This window comes from Kogia breviceps, chromosome 4 (assembly GCF_026419965.1).
Source record: "Kogia breviceps isolate mKogBre1 chromosome 4, mKogBre1 haplotype 1, whole genome shotgun sequence".
Taxonomy (NCBI): Eukaryota; Metazoa; Chordata; class Mammalia; order Artiodactyla; family Physeteridae; genus Kogia; species Kogia breviceps.
Genome location: NC_081313.1, coordinates 14,777,890 through 14,791,841, shown reverse-complemented (window position 1 = coordinate 14,791,841; position 13,952 = coordinate 14,777,890). Strand labels below are relative to the sequence as shown.

At 35.5% G+C, this 13,952-nt stretch overlaps 1 long non-coding RNA gene across 1 annotated transcript in view; it reads left to right on the top strand.

Moving 5' to 3' along the window:
• Positions 1 to 13,952, top strand: part of LOC136793975 (uncharacterized) — an 89,378-nt gene that overhangs the window by 8,875 nt on the left and 66,551 nt on the right. Inside the window, exon 2 of the long non-coding RNA XR_010840089.1 lies at positions 7,857 to 7,939. This is a non-coding gene — a long non-coding RNA (uncharacterized lncRNA). The remainder of the gene's footprint in view (positions 1 to 7,856; positions 7,940 to 13,952) is intronic.

Sequence of the window (13,952 nt, the reverse complement as noted above, 5' to 3'; positions counted from 1 at the left end):
CCCAGATGGAATCCTAATTGCCTCCTGCCTCTATTGGAGACTCTCCAAGATCAGCAAGAGGGTCCAATCAAGCTCCTTTCAAATTACTGCCTCTGCACTGGGACTACTGGGGTTTGGAGTATGCGAGATTCTGTGTGTGCCCTTTAAGAGCTTATTGGCCTTCCAAGCCATACGTTCTGGAGACTCGTCCTTCTGATGCAGTACCTGATGGGAAGCTGATGTGGGACTCTGACCCCTTGCTCCTTGGGCATAACCTCTGTAATTATACTTATCCTCCCATTTGTGGGTTGCTTACCTGAGTGTGATGTGTCTTGACTATATCATGTCTCCACCCCTCCTACCCTTCTTGCTGTGGTTACTCCTTTATATCTTCAACTGTGGAAAATCTTTTCTGCTAGTCTTCAGGTTGTTCTCATAAATAGTTGCTCTGTCAATACAGTAAGTCCCCTACATAGGAACCTTCAAGTTGTGAACTTTCAAAGATGCAAACATGCATTTGCATGTCCAATCACATAAGTTAGTTCAGGTGTCTGGCATACCTTGTCACGTGTGTGCATCCTCTACAAGTGGTTGTGCTTTTGTGTACTTTACTGTACGGTACTGTATAGAGTACAGTAGTACAGTACCTTTATTTCAAACCCATGATGTCTGGAAACAAGCGTAAAAGCAGCGGTGGTGTAGCTGATATTGCTAAGAATCTCCAGGAATTGGAGGCCCCGAGAAAGGACGAAGAGAGACAAGAGGAAAAAGAAGTAACTGAAGAACCAAAGAGATTCACAACGCAGGAAAATGGCAAGGGGATTTTCTTTGTTTGAGGAGGCACTGTTAGTTTTTGAGGCAGAGGACCTGACCATAGAACGGTACACGAAGGTTGCAGCAGCCATTCAGAATTCACTCCAGTGCTACCGTGTCATCCATGATGAGAAAAAAAGAGCTACTACCCAGACATCACTGGATCATTTTTTTAAGAGAGTAGATAGAATTGAATCCAGCAAGGAAGCGGAACCTGTACCATCAACGTCAGGTGTGAGTAAAACTGCAGCTTGCCCTCCATCTCCTATTGCTGACAATCCTTCAGCTCTACCATGTCCCACACCTTCTCTCACTCCTCCAATCAGTAATTCTTCTTGCCTGTTCACTCGATGCCAGCCCCTGTATGACAGCTGTTGTAGGACTATTGTACTTTTCAAGGTACTGTGCTGTAAAATTAAAAATGTTTTCTTTATTTTTTGTGTCTTTTTTACATATTGTTTGTGTGAAAAGTATTATAAACCTTTTATGTTAGTTGGGTACCTAGGCTAACTTTGTTGGACTTACAAACAAATTGGACCTAGACATAGAACAGAACTCGTTCTACGTACGGGACTTACTGTAGTTGAAATTTTGGTGTGCCCGTGAGAGGAGGTAAGCTCAGCTGGTCTTCTTCCTTCACTACCTTGGCCACATCTCTGACAAATGTGAGACAGAGCAGTCCTTGTAGCAGTCCTCAAGTGGGAAATTGTAGCTTCAGCCCTGGTGCAATCTTTGAAACCTGCTTACTTTGTAATTACTTTTAATCTACCATTCAAGTAAAGTAGCTGAGTTCTACATCCTGCTCTAGACCCAGAAATAAACAGAAACCTCATCCATCCATCCACTTTTTAAATGAACTACTAGTGGAAAGCAGAATCTTTGAGCCAGAGTTTATCATGAGAAATTAAGTTTTCTGGAAACACACTGAAATCTTAAAAAGTTATTAGGCTTTTAAAACGTCATGATATAGCATTTTAGAAACAATGTTTCTGTACTTTAAGGTTCAAGGGTATTATAAAAGACATAAAGGCCCATAACATTAATAAATTTGGACATGATCTTGCAGTTAGTGGTAATTTGTTAAAGCAGAGTAATGTTAAATTTTGGAGTTTGATCGTTTGTGTTAATAATCTGTCTTCAATGTTGTGAATAGATTTGTTAGATCCAAGTCTACATGCAAGGAAACTGGTTAAAAGCTATTACAGTAGGAATAGAAGAAAAAAATACACATATTTGAGAATCTGAGACCTGGAATCAGTAGCTTTGGGACTGAGTAGACATGAGAAGTAAAAATGGGAGAAGAAAGTAGGATTGTGCCCAAATGTTTAATTCTTGGACTATGTAACAGGGACAGCTAGTATTCCAGTGTCGATTGTGTGACACCACAATCATCTGTTTAGCTGGCTCATGGCTGCCTAGAACAATGGCTACATTAACCAGCTTTTTTAAAGTTTCCTGTGGTCACGTGACTAAGTTCTGGCCAGTGGGCTATAAGCAGGAGTGATGTGTGCACCTAAATGGAGGTGCCCTTAAATGGAGCAGATATGTTCTTTATTTTTATTCTGATGGCTAGTCTGATGTGTAGTCAGAAACTCCACCAGCTATCTGTGACAATGCAAACTGGGAGGACAATATAGGGGTGGCAGAGGGGTAATACGGCAGAAAATATATATTTTTTTAAATCCATGACTCTGTCATACAAGCCGAGAATTGCTGACTTCTGACCTCTGCATATGACAGAATAAAATCTGGGATTGTGAAAACAACATCAATTGGGGTTTCCTGTCACATTCATTATCTTAACTAATATCTCTATTTTATGCTGACATTCAGTGGTAAGAAATACAAGAGGAGTTTCTCCAGGGGAAGAAAAAAAGGAGTTCCATTCTGATTGTATGGGCTTTGGGATTTAAGCTGCTTATGAAACATTTGGACGGAGATATCAGTGAGAGAAGAAGAGGACCTAAGATAGGGACTTTTAAAAGGAAAGAATAATAATCTTCTTTAGAAATAGAAGCCAGGAAAAACAGTAAAAGTAGAGGCTAGAAAACCACGAAGTTTTGACTGCACAAAATACAAGACTGGAGCTCGTTTCAAGAAGGATCAAGTGGTCAACAGTGACAAATGTTGAACTGTTAAGTAAGTGCTGAAACATGTGTCTTGAATAAGGGATAAAGTTATTGACAGCCTAAGGGAAAGCAGTTTCATGAAAGAAGAGGTGGCAGAAGGCAGATTGCAAGTGGGTTAATGTCTGAGTGGCTGGTGAACAAGTAGAGACAGGCAGCACACTGGAATGGCGCCAACCTCATCTTGACCATTATATGGCACAACTCTTCCTCCCAGAAAGTAAACTTGGTGCCCACTCTTCTGTAGCCATGGCACAATGCTTGTCTTCTCCCATATTCTTTTATAATTCAGTTCAGTTTTGCCCATTAGCTGAGATGCACTAGATTTTTGACACACATCTTTCCACCCCGTTGTCATTTTAAGCACTTCTGTTATCCACTCAGCACTATTCCAAATTTGGTCGATTCTCTTGAAGTTCCTACCTAATCCTTAAACCCCTAAATCCACAAATAACAACATCTACTACTTCCTAATGCCAGATTCTCAACTCCAGCACTATTGATATTGGGGGGGGGGGGTGTATGATAGGACATTCAGTAGCTTCCCTGGCCTCCACCCATTAGATGAAAGTAGCAGCCCCACCGGTTGTAACAACCAAAAATGTCCCCAGATATTGCCAAATATCCAGCGGGGAGGTAAAATTGTCCCTGGCTGGCAACCACCGGAAACAATTTGTCAAGAACTTTTTCACCTTCCTTTTCCCACAGCTACAGATTCAATACTCCTTCACATAGAGACACAAATGGTAGGACTCTCATTTTGAGAAATAACTTTGCAAACCTTTGTGTCCTTTATCTTTTCCTCTCTATTGAATTGCTTCCCATTAAACTATATGTAGGTTGGTTCACCCTGATAAAATAACTATCAGTTGTGAATCTCCTTTAGCTATCACCCTTCCTCTAACCTTCTCTGGAAAGTCAATCTTTATAATCCTCTCTAAAAGTCTCACCTCATTTCTTACTTCATAACTATCCAAACCTTATACACAAGCCATGTTAAACAACATATTTATAGTTTTCTTTCCTGTCTTGCTTTTTCAAATCTTTCTTTTGCCCTTCTCTTCTCTCTACATAAAATGACATCTCCTTCTCATTCACTTGTCTAACCCTCCTGAATTCTTAAAAACAATCCAAGAAGCCTTCCTGGCCTTAATATTACGGGTTAGGTTCCTTGTTAACATACTCGAGAACAGCCTGGGTTTCCTTATGTCATTGTACATATCACACTCATATACTTTCAGTTGACTCTTTCTTTCTCTGTTTTCATAGCCTTGAGATCCTTGAGGCTAGGATCTGTGTCTTCTTTTTCTGCTGTGGTTAGCTTTCCTGAATCCAAAATGAACATGAACTGGGCCATATTCTCATGCATAACCAGTCTGTTCCTTTGACTTAATTTTACCCAACTGTGTTCAGACACAATGGAAGCTGTTAGGAATTTCATTTACACCTTGATGCCTTGCAAATACATCCTCTTCAGCTCTGTTTATTTTGGTCAACTCATTTTTTTCTATCCATTTATCTGCTCATCAGGAGAGATTGAAAGTAATGGAAATAAGATATTCAGTTCAGGGACTGGTTAATAACTTCTTCTACCTGACAGTGCAGTAGCAATTGGAACCAAGCTGCTTATTTATTGATTGCTGACCCAAACAGAAATTGTTTTATTTCCTCCCTTAAAAAAGGTTAGCCACACTTCTAAAAGACGGTTTTCAAGACCTCTGCCTGAACATTTTACATAAAGTTAATCAAGGATAATGGATAAAATGTGATTTCACGTCACCATTGAATGTCCTAAATAACTCATTTCCATTTTTGTTCAATTGAAACTATACAGGGTGACATGAAATTATAACAGCATCAAATGTACTTAACACCAGAAGACATTATACACTATGTTATTATTGGGCTATTGGACTTACAGTAAAACAGTTATTCAGTTCAATTTTTATTTAAATCCAAGGATCCAGAAGATTAAGCTAAGATTTTTAACCAAAACCCTGAACAATTAGAAAAAAACTAGCCTTATATAATTAACACAGTTAATGAATACTATTATTCAATATTTCTTCTCCTAAAAAAATAAGTATAATTTATACAAAGGTTTTTGTCCTAGAGGTAGCAAAACTTTATTTAAATAATTTAATCACATTCCTAAAACAAATGTATTCTAAGTTGTTATACTTTTATCCAATCAAGAAACTTGCAACTCTGCTTCGTTGCTTGATAACCTGGGAATGAACATACTGGGTAAATAAAAAGAGAATCTTTATATTCAAACTAGTAATTTTGTCTTCTCTAGTCTACTTCCTTGAAACCAAAGAAATTCCTTTAAAGGTGGATTTAGAGAATGCTTACTTAAGTAGAAGGCCATAGAGAGGAACTTATTGAAATTTTTCTCCATCCACCAGTTCTTTTCCTTTTTTCCTTCTCCCTCCATTTCACAATAATAGTGACATCAGAGTCCAGGCATCCATAACCAAAAAGTAGATGAATTTTTAACACTGAGTTAAATTTGCTCCTTTGTTCCCAGAAGATGTGTTAAACCAGCAGTATATATTTTTTAAATCTATTGGTCTTGGCCACAGATAGTCAAAGTGTTATTTGAAATGCTTTAAGACTATTTTTATTAATACTTATTCTTTATCAATGTTCCTGTTCATTTTCATTATACCTCTCCCAATATAATGTATACTATAAAAGGGCAAGGATTTTTGTAGGACTCTGATAAGTATTTGTTGAATAAATATTTTGATATAAATTATAGTACCTTCATCTATAATTTCATTTATCATCTGAATAGGACTTATTGTTTGGAGAACGAATCACTGTGAGGGTATATTTATTAGCTTGACGTGATCTAATCATCAATTTAATAAGTAAATATTTGCATTCTTGGCATAAAGCTATGCCTGTAATGCTATATTGAATTGACCAAATGTTCATGCTTTTAAATAATTAGTACCTTTACAAAATAATGATCACTATACCATTATTTATTACTTTCTCTTACCAGATGCAAACAATAGTTATATGATTATATATTCCAGCTATTTAAGCTCATGTTATAATTGCTTCACATTTTTCTTGTATCTAGCTTTTGCTCATTGATTCTATTCACCTTGTATGAAAGAGAGCATTTTAGGCAATGAAACAGTTTGATCTGTTCTCAGATTGATAGATGTATTGGGTTCTAATCCCTAGAAACAATTTCAGTCAAAATTAAAATTGTAAGTATGTAATGATTGATAATGTGAAAGTATATTTCAATATGTATACTGAAAAACATATTTTTTAGTCATTGTTTTGTCTTTACAGAGTTCAATTGATAAATATTTGAATTATTTTGATATTCTGTTACTAAATTCATATCCGTTTAGAATGATTATGCTTCTTGGAGAACTGATGCCTTTATCATTATGCATTGCCTTTGTTTATCTCTGGTAATCTTTGTCATTCTGAAATTGACTTGGTCTAAAATTAATATAACTACTACAGCTTCTTCTGATTATTGTTCATGACATATCTTTCTCTATCTTATCTCTTTACTTTTAACCAGTCTGGACCTTTTTTTTTTAAGTGGATTTCTTGTATACAACATAGTAGTTTATGCTTCATTTTTATATCCGTGTAGACTATCTCTGTCTTTTACTTGGTGTATTTAGACCATTCATATGTTAAATGATTTTGTTATAGTTAGATTAATATATACCATGTTTGTAGCTGTTTTCTATTCATGCGTTATCCATTCCTACACTTTTTTTTCTGTCTCTGGTTTTAACTGGCAATTTTATCTCCTCTCTTAGCATATACATTATACTGCATTTTTTTTATTAGAGTATAATTGCTTTACAATGTTGTGTTAGTTTCTGCTGTACAATGAAGTGAAGCAGCTATGTATATACATATATCTCCTCCCTCTTGGACCTCCCTCCCCCCCACCATCCCACCCATCTAACTCATCGCAGAGCACCAAGCTGAGCTGCTTTTTAGAAAAATTTTAATGAAAGCCCTGGTGTTTCTAATATACACTTCTAATTAATCTAAGTCCACCTTCAACTGACATTATACTACTTCACCTGTAGTACAGGTACCTGATAACATAGTATGCCTAGTTTCTTCTCCCACCTCTTGTGATATTGCTTTCATTTATTTCACTTATCCATGTGCTAGGATCATCCAATAGATTGTTATTATTATTACTTTAAACAAAGTTGTATTTTCAATCAATGAAGCATAAGAAAAATAAAATATTTTACTTTCATTTATTTCTTTTCTGATGTTCTTTATGTATGCACATCCAAGTTGCTATTGTATATAATTTTCCTTCTGCCTCAAGGAATTTTCACATTTCTTACAAAGCATGTCTACTAGTAATGAAGCTCCTCGGTGTTTGTCTGAAAAAGTCTTTATTTCTCCTTTACTCTTGAAAGAGAAACTCATTAGATATAGATTTCTAGGTTAGTGTTTGTTTTCTTTCAGCACTTTTAATATTTTACTTCATCTTCTTCTGGTTTCTATGATTTATGACCGGAAGTCTTCTGTACAAAAGTAATTCCTGTCCTTGTTCTTCTATAGATAAGGTGATTTTTCCTTCTGTATTCTTTCAAGATTTTCTCCCTGTCCCCTTGAATTTTTTCAATTAAATGTAATATGCCTGTGTGTAAGGGGTTTTTGGGGTTTAGGATTTGGTAAAAATTTTGATATTTATCATGGACGGTCTTTTCTGAGCTTCTTAAACTTGTGGTTTTGTGTTTGTCATTAATTTTGGAAAGATTTTGGCCATACTACTTCAAATATTTCTTATGTTCTATTTTATCTTTCTTCCACTCCTAGTATTCTAATTGCATATTATATTACATTTGTTTTTATCGTTCCACAGTCCTTGGATGTTCTGTTCTGATTTTGTTTGTTTTAATCTTCCTTCTCTTTATGTTTCAGGTTGGGAAATACAAGCTGACCTGTGTCCAAACTTATTAATGCTGTTCTTGGCCATGTTGGATCTACTGATGAGCCCCTCAAAGGTATTTTTTATTTCTATTATAGTTATTTTTTCAAATTCTAGCATTTCCATTTGATTTTTCCTTAGTAATTCATCTTTGTGCTTATGTTACCCACCTATTCTTACATGTACCTTATTTTTTCCTTTAAAGTGTTAAAGTCCTTAGCATGTTAATCATCGTTATTTTAAATTCTTGTTGCTAATTTCAACACATGTGTCTTATCTGTATTTGATTTTGGCACTTGCTTTTTCTCTTCAGACTGCATTGTTTTCATGCTTTTTGGCATGTCTTGTAATTTTTTGCTGAAAGCCAGACATTCAGGTAATAAGAACTGAGATAAATAGTCTTTTAGTGTGAGGATTTACTTCATTCTGGTCAGGAGTTGAACTTTGTTGAATGTTTGCTATAGCTTTAGGTGACAAAGACTTCATATTCCTCTAGTGCCTTTGTTTTTGTCTCTTCTCTGATCTTTGCGTTTCCCTAAATATTCCTCTTCAGAGAGATTCTGCATCTTGCAGAACTGCTGGTTTTTGTAGCCCTGTTGATGTAGAGGAGGTGATGGTGGTAAACCATGTGTGGAGGAGGGAAAGGGGAATTCTGTAATCTTCTCATTAAATCTCAGTCTCTTAATGGGCCTGTGTCTTAGGGCTGTGACCAACAGAAATGCCTTTCCAGTGATATAGCTTCTCCTCCTGCCGCCTACTCTCTTTTTTGGCTACCACATCCCAAGTCTATTTTCTTGAACCTCTGATCCCCCTGACTGTTTGTTTGTTTGTTTGTGTTTCCCTTAGGTGAAACATGAAATCGGTAGCAACTGAAGTGGGAGTAATTCCCTTCCCCCAACTGGGGTAAAGCTCTAATAAAGTCCTTTTTTTTAGGGATTAGGCTTTTGTCACGGAGAAAGCTCTATGTGTATTTCACAATGATTATACCTCTTCTCCTGCCAACACCACAGAGTAATATTTCTTGACTCTTCATCATTAGAACCTGATGGGGTTCCTGGAGGTAAAGCTCATAAAAGAATGGGCAGCCCCAAGAGTTTCTCGCTTTCACATTCATCCACACTCAGCTTCCAGCAACTGGTCAAAATTACTATTTTCATGTTCCTACAAGTTTGTGGTTCCAGCAGCTTCTGCTCCAGGTAAGCAGATGTCACCTGTGCTTTTCCAAATGCAACTGTCTATCCAGATTTGCAGGTGTAGGTTTAGTCGGTAATCTCAATTTTTTTAATGGATTCAAGAAAAAAAAAATCATTGATTTTCAGTTTGTCTAGCTTTTTCTTGCTTAAAGGACGGAGTGATGATGTAACCTCTTTGCATGGGAAAGCTGAAGCTGAAAATCCCTGATGGTAATCATTTTAACAATATTTTCTTATTTTTCTATTCTAAGTTTGGATAAGTTGAGTCACCTCACTGCTTTTTAAAAGACCTAGTGAAATAACTGTTGTCATACCATTAGAGGAAACTATTGCTATCAAATTGGCACTTGCAAGAGTCAATGAAATGAAAAGATTTTCTCTAACTGAGTCATAAATGAAATGGCTTTCTCAACAGTTTTATAGGAAAAAAATAGCTTGTAAAACTGAATATTGTCATTTTATCAAAGTAAAAATTTATCTAACAAGCCTTCAAGTTCAAGTAAAATAGCATTTGAATGTCAACTTAATACAGCCTCCTCCCATATGCAATACAGAGTCACTAAATTTTCAAACTAGAAAGGATTTTAGAGTTCATTTAAACCAACGGTCCTTAATCCAAGGTTTATGTAGTTCCCGGGGGTTCAAAATAGAAATGGCAGCCTGTAAACCTGACGTTCCAGTGAGTGCTTCTCACAAGAACTGATCCTTTGGACCAGCATGAGTGAGACACTTGCTGTCGCACACAAGGCAATGCTGAGTTGCTTGCATAGATTTGGATGCCATGGCTTATTTACATCATCATTTCTGTTGCATCTTCAAATGATATTTTCATTGGTCCTCTTCTTTGTGAGAATTCAGGTAATCTTTCTTGACATAAACACACATCAAAACTGCATTGCTCTTCTGTGGCTTTTGTATGTTGCTTTTCTCGTATCCCCTCACCACCCAGCCACAAAAAAAGAAATAAAAATGGAATATCACACTTAGGGACTCACTTGTGTAATGGGCATAGAAGAAGCACAAATATCATAGTACAAACACTCAAACTTATTGTCAAAACAAACACTTAACTACGGGCTCTTGATATTACGGCAATCAATACGGTGATGCTGATGGTCATATTCAAGATCTCAAAGTCATTTATGTTTGCTTTATTTAAGAAGCCCTTTTTACAGATCAACAATCCTAAGCCCATAACTCAAGTGTATCTTTATGATTTCTATATCTTATATTAAATTCTATTTTAAGCATCAGTTCCATCAAATAGAATAAACAATTATAGTCTCTTCATTTCCCAATACATTTTTCTTTAACTGAATATGAGATCCAATTGAATCTAAGATTCATATGTACAGGGAAGAGTGATGTGTGTGTATGTGTGTGTGTGTGTGTGTGTGTGTGTGTGTGTGTAAAATATCTTTGGTAGCTGGTACTGTATCCTGAAACTGTATTCTGAACCCATTTCTCCAAAATATTAACACTTACAGACACATCAACATGTGACTCTGTAGGTATCATTAGCTCCACTCCAACCCCAACATACACAGATGCAGACATGTATATCCTGAGTTTCATGGCTAGGTAAGTACAGCCGGCTATAGATAATGTCCTCACTCCCTTTGACTAGGGGACAAAGGGGAGGAGGAGGGTGTAGTACTTGTACACAATCCACTACACTTAATGATATTAAGGGGCATGCTAATTTAGTTGTTTCTACCTCATTTGGAAGATAATTACTAGATTTTTTCTATTCTCTCCTGGAAAAGATTTGGTTATTTTAGAAATTCCTATTTCAAGATATAGACTTAAAAATCACCTCCCACAGATCTCCTTGTTTAAGTGTTCTCAGAACTGTCACTGGGAAAATTGAATATTGCCAGTTTTTACTCATCTTCCCCTGCTTCTGAAAATCACACTTTATTTTTCCCAGGATGTTCAAAACAGTCTATAGAATGACTTCAAATTTCTTCTCATCATACAACCATGGAAATTTCAAGTTAGCCATGAATTCTGAGAGTCTACCCCGTCACTGACAACAATTCTCTGACAGAGTCATGGGCAATGATTTAAGATTCTTTTGTTTTCATTCTAGTCTATTATTTTTATGACATATAATTTGCAAACATAAAATGCATCCTTCTACATTTTGTACTTTTTAGAATATTCTCAAAGTTGTTCAGTCATTACCACCATTTAATTGGAGAACATTTCATTACACCAAAGAAGAAATTTAGTATCCATTAGTAATAACTCCACATTCTCCCTTCCTCTTGCCCCTGGCAAATATTAATCTACTTTCCATCTCTAAAGATTTGCCTGTACTATTCATATAAATGGAATCATACAATACATGGGCTTTTGTAAACAGCTTTTTACACTTAGTAAAATTGTTTCAATGTTTATCTATTTTGTAACGTTCATCAGTACTTCATTCCTTTTTATTGCTGAGTAATATTCCATTGGGTAGATATATGATATTTTGGTTATCCATTACATCAGTTGATGGATATTTCAGTTGTCCCCACTTTTTGATCATTATGAATAATCCCACATGATCATTCATGTCCAAGTTTTTATGTGGAATATTGCTCTTGGATACATACCTAGGAGTGGAATTGCTGGGTCATGTGGTAACTCTATTTTTAACATTTTGGAGAACTGCCAACATTCTTTCCAAAGTGGTTGCAACATTTAAAAATGTCATCCACAACATATGAGGATTCCAATTTCTCCACATTCTTGCCAATATTTGATATTTTTCTCTTTTTAGTTTTAGCCATCCTAGAGGATGTGTAATGATATCACACATTGTGGTTTTAATTTGTGTTTTTCTAGTGACTAATGATGTTGAGCATCCTTTCATGTGTCTGTTGCCCAGTTGTATACCTTCTGTGGAGAAAGGTATATTCAAATTTTGCCCATTTTTACTTTGTTTGTCTTTTTCTTGTTGAGTTTTAAGAGTTCTTTACATAGTCTATATAAAAGTTTCAAATTGATAAATGATTTGCAAATATTTTCTCCTATTCCATGATTTATTCTTTCAGTTTCTGAATGGAGTCTTTTTTAAGTACAAGTTTTAAATTTTAATGAAGTCCAATTAATCTATTATTTTCTTCTGTTGCTTGTGCTTTGAGGTCATAGCTAAACAAACAAACAAGCAAATAAAAAACCAACAAATCTTACCTAACCAAAGGCAGGAAGATTTACTCCTTCATCTAAGAATTTTTCTTCTTACAGTTTTCTTCTAAGGGTTTTATAGTTCAGCTCCTATTCTTGGGTCTAAATGTGTATAACATGTGAGGAAGGACTCCAACTCTACTTCTGCATGTGGATTATTCAGTTATCTCAGCAACATTCTTTTTGTGTTTCCCTCATTGAATTATCTTGGAACACTTGTCATAAATCATTTGACCAGAAATGTAAGGAGTTTTTCCTAGACTCTAACTTCTATTCCATTGATCTATATGTCTAGTCTTTTGCCAATATCACACTGTTTTGATTATTATAGTTTTGTCATAAGTTTTGATATTGAGAAGCATGAGTCCTCCAAATTTTCAAAATGGTTTTGGCTATTCTGTGTCTTATCATTTTAAATCAATTTCAAGCATATAATGATTCTTAGAAAAATGGAGGGAACACGTTTGCTGTAGTGAGTACAATATGAAATAAATGCTATTCTTTTTCTACAACTCACCCTAATTCTTCTTTCAAACTCCTGAGTGGAATAAAATAATAATTTTGGTCAATTTTTATTAATGTCCCATTCCCAGGAGTTTTGTTTAAGATTATATATCTATATCTATATATCTATATCTATATCTATATCTATATCTATATAGATATAGATATAGATTTTTTTTTTTTTCCTGAAGAGTGGGTGTGGAATTTCTGGTTTGTACCACCATTTCTCCCTGATGGTATCTTCTGAAACTAGTATAATTCCCTCCAGTTTATCTGCCCATACAGGTCACTCTTTGTTGCTCATTTCTTTCTTAAGGTGTCTAGATTAAAAACAACTTCTTTCTTTCTGTGTCCCTCTCTGGCACATAGGAATTTATCTCCCTGCTTGCAATTTACATTGGACCATGAAAAACTCCTCAAGACTATTCAGGAACACTATGCAGCCATTTCTACTCTGAGATCTGTCTGTCTAACTGACTGTCTTCAAGGATCTTGACTCAGGTCTTTATACACACAGCTCCCACAAGTTAATCTTGCGTATTTCCAGCATCTTTGCCATTTAGATCTAGACCCATGAAATGGTACTTAGGGTATGGCGACCCATCAGCTTTTCAGATATCCTCATTTCTCTTTTGACTCCACTTTTCTTCTACCAACTTGAGAAATCTTTATTTATACATTAAGATTCATAGCTTCCTCTATGTCTTAATTCTTATGAAGCCCTAGATTTTCAAAACTCAAAGTCTCTATGTATTTTCTGTAATGTCTTAGCTTCCTTGAGGCATATTACATCTTATAGTGTAAGTAATTGGAGGAAATATTGAAGAGAAAAAGTTAACATTTCTATATGTTATTCACGAATAACACAAAGTATTCTAACAAGATGTCTATTAGTATGTCAAGAACAGGAAGCTGCATGCAATAGCTAAAAAATAAGTGACTCCTATGCATTAGAATTTTTTTAAAAGGTTTTGGGGTTCAAATGCAAAAATAAACATAATATTTTCTTTCACCTAACCACCAGATCTAGTCTGGAACATGTGACAAACAAGATATCTCATAGAATAGGAGATACCAATGTTAGTACTCTTATAATGGGCACTCATCTTCATAGATCTACTGGTGTTGGGGTTAAAATCAGTTGTTGTATTTATTGGTAATGGTCATAGAAGAGTTATTATTTTGTGAACCACTGCAATGATTTTTGTGCCCTTT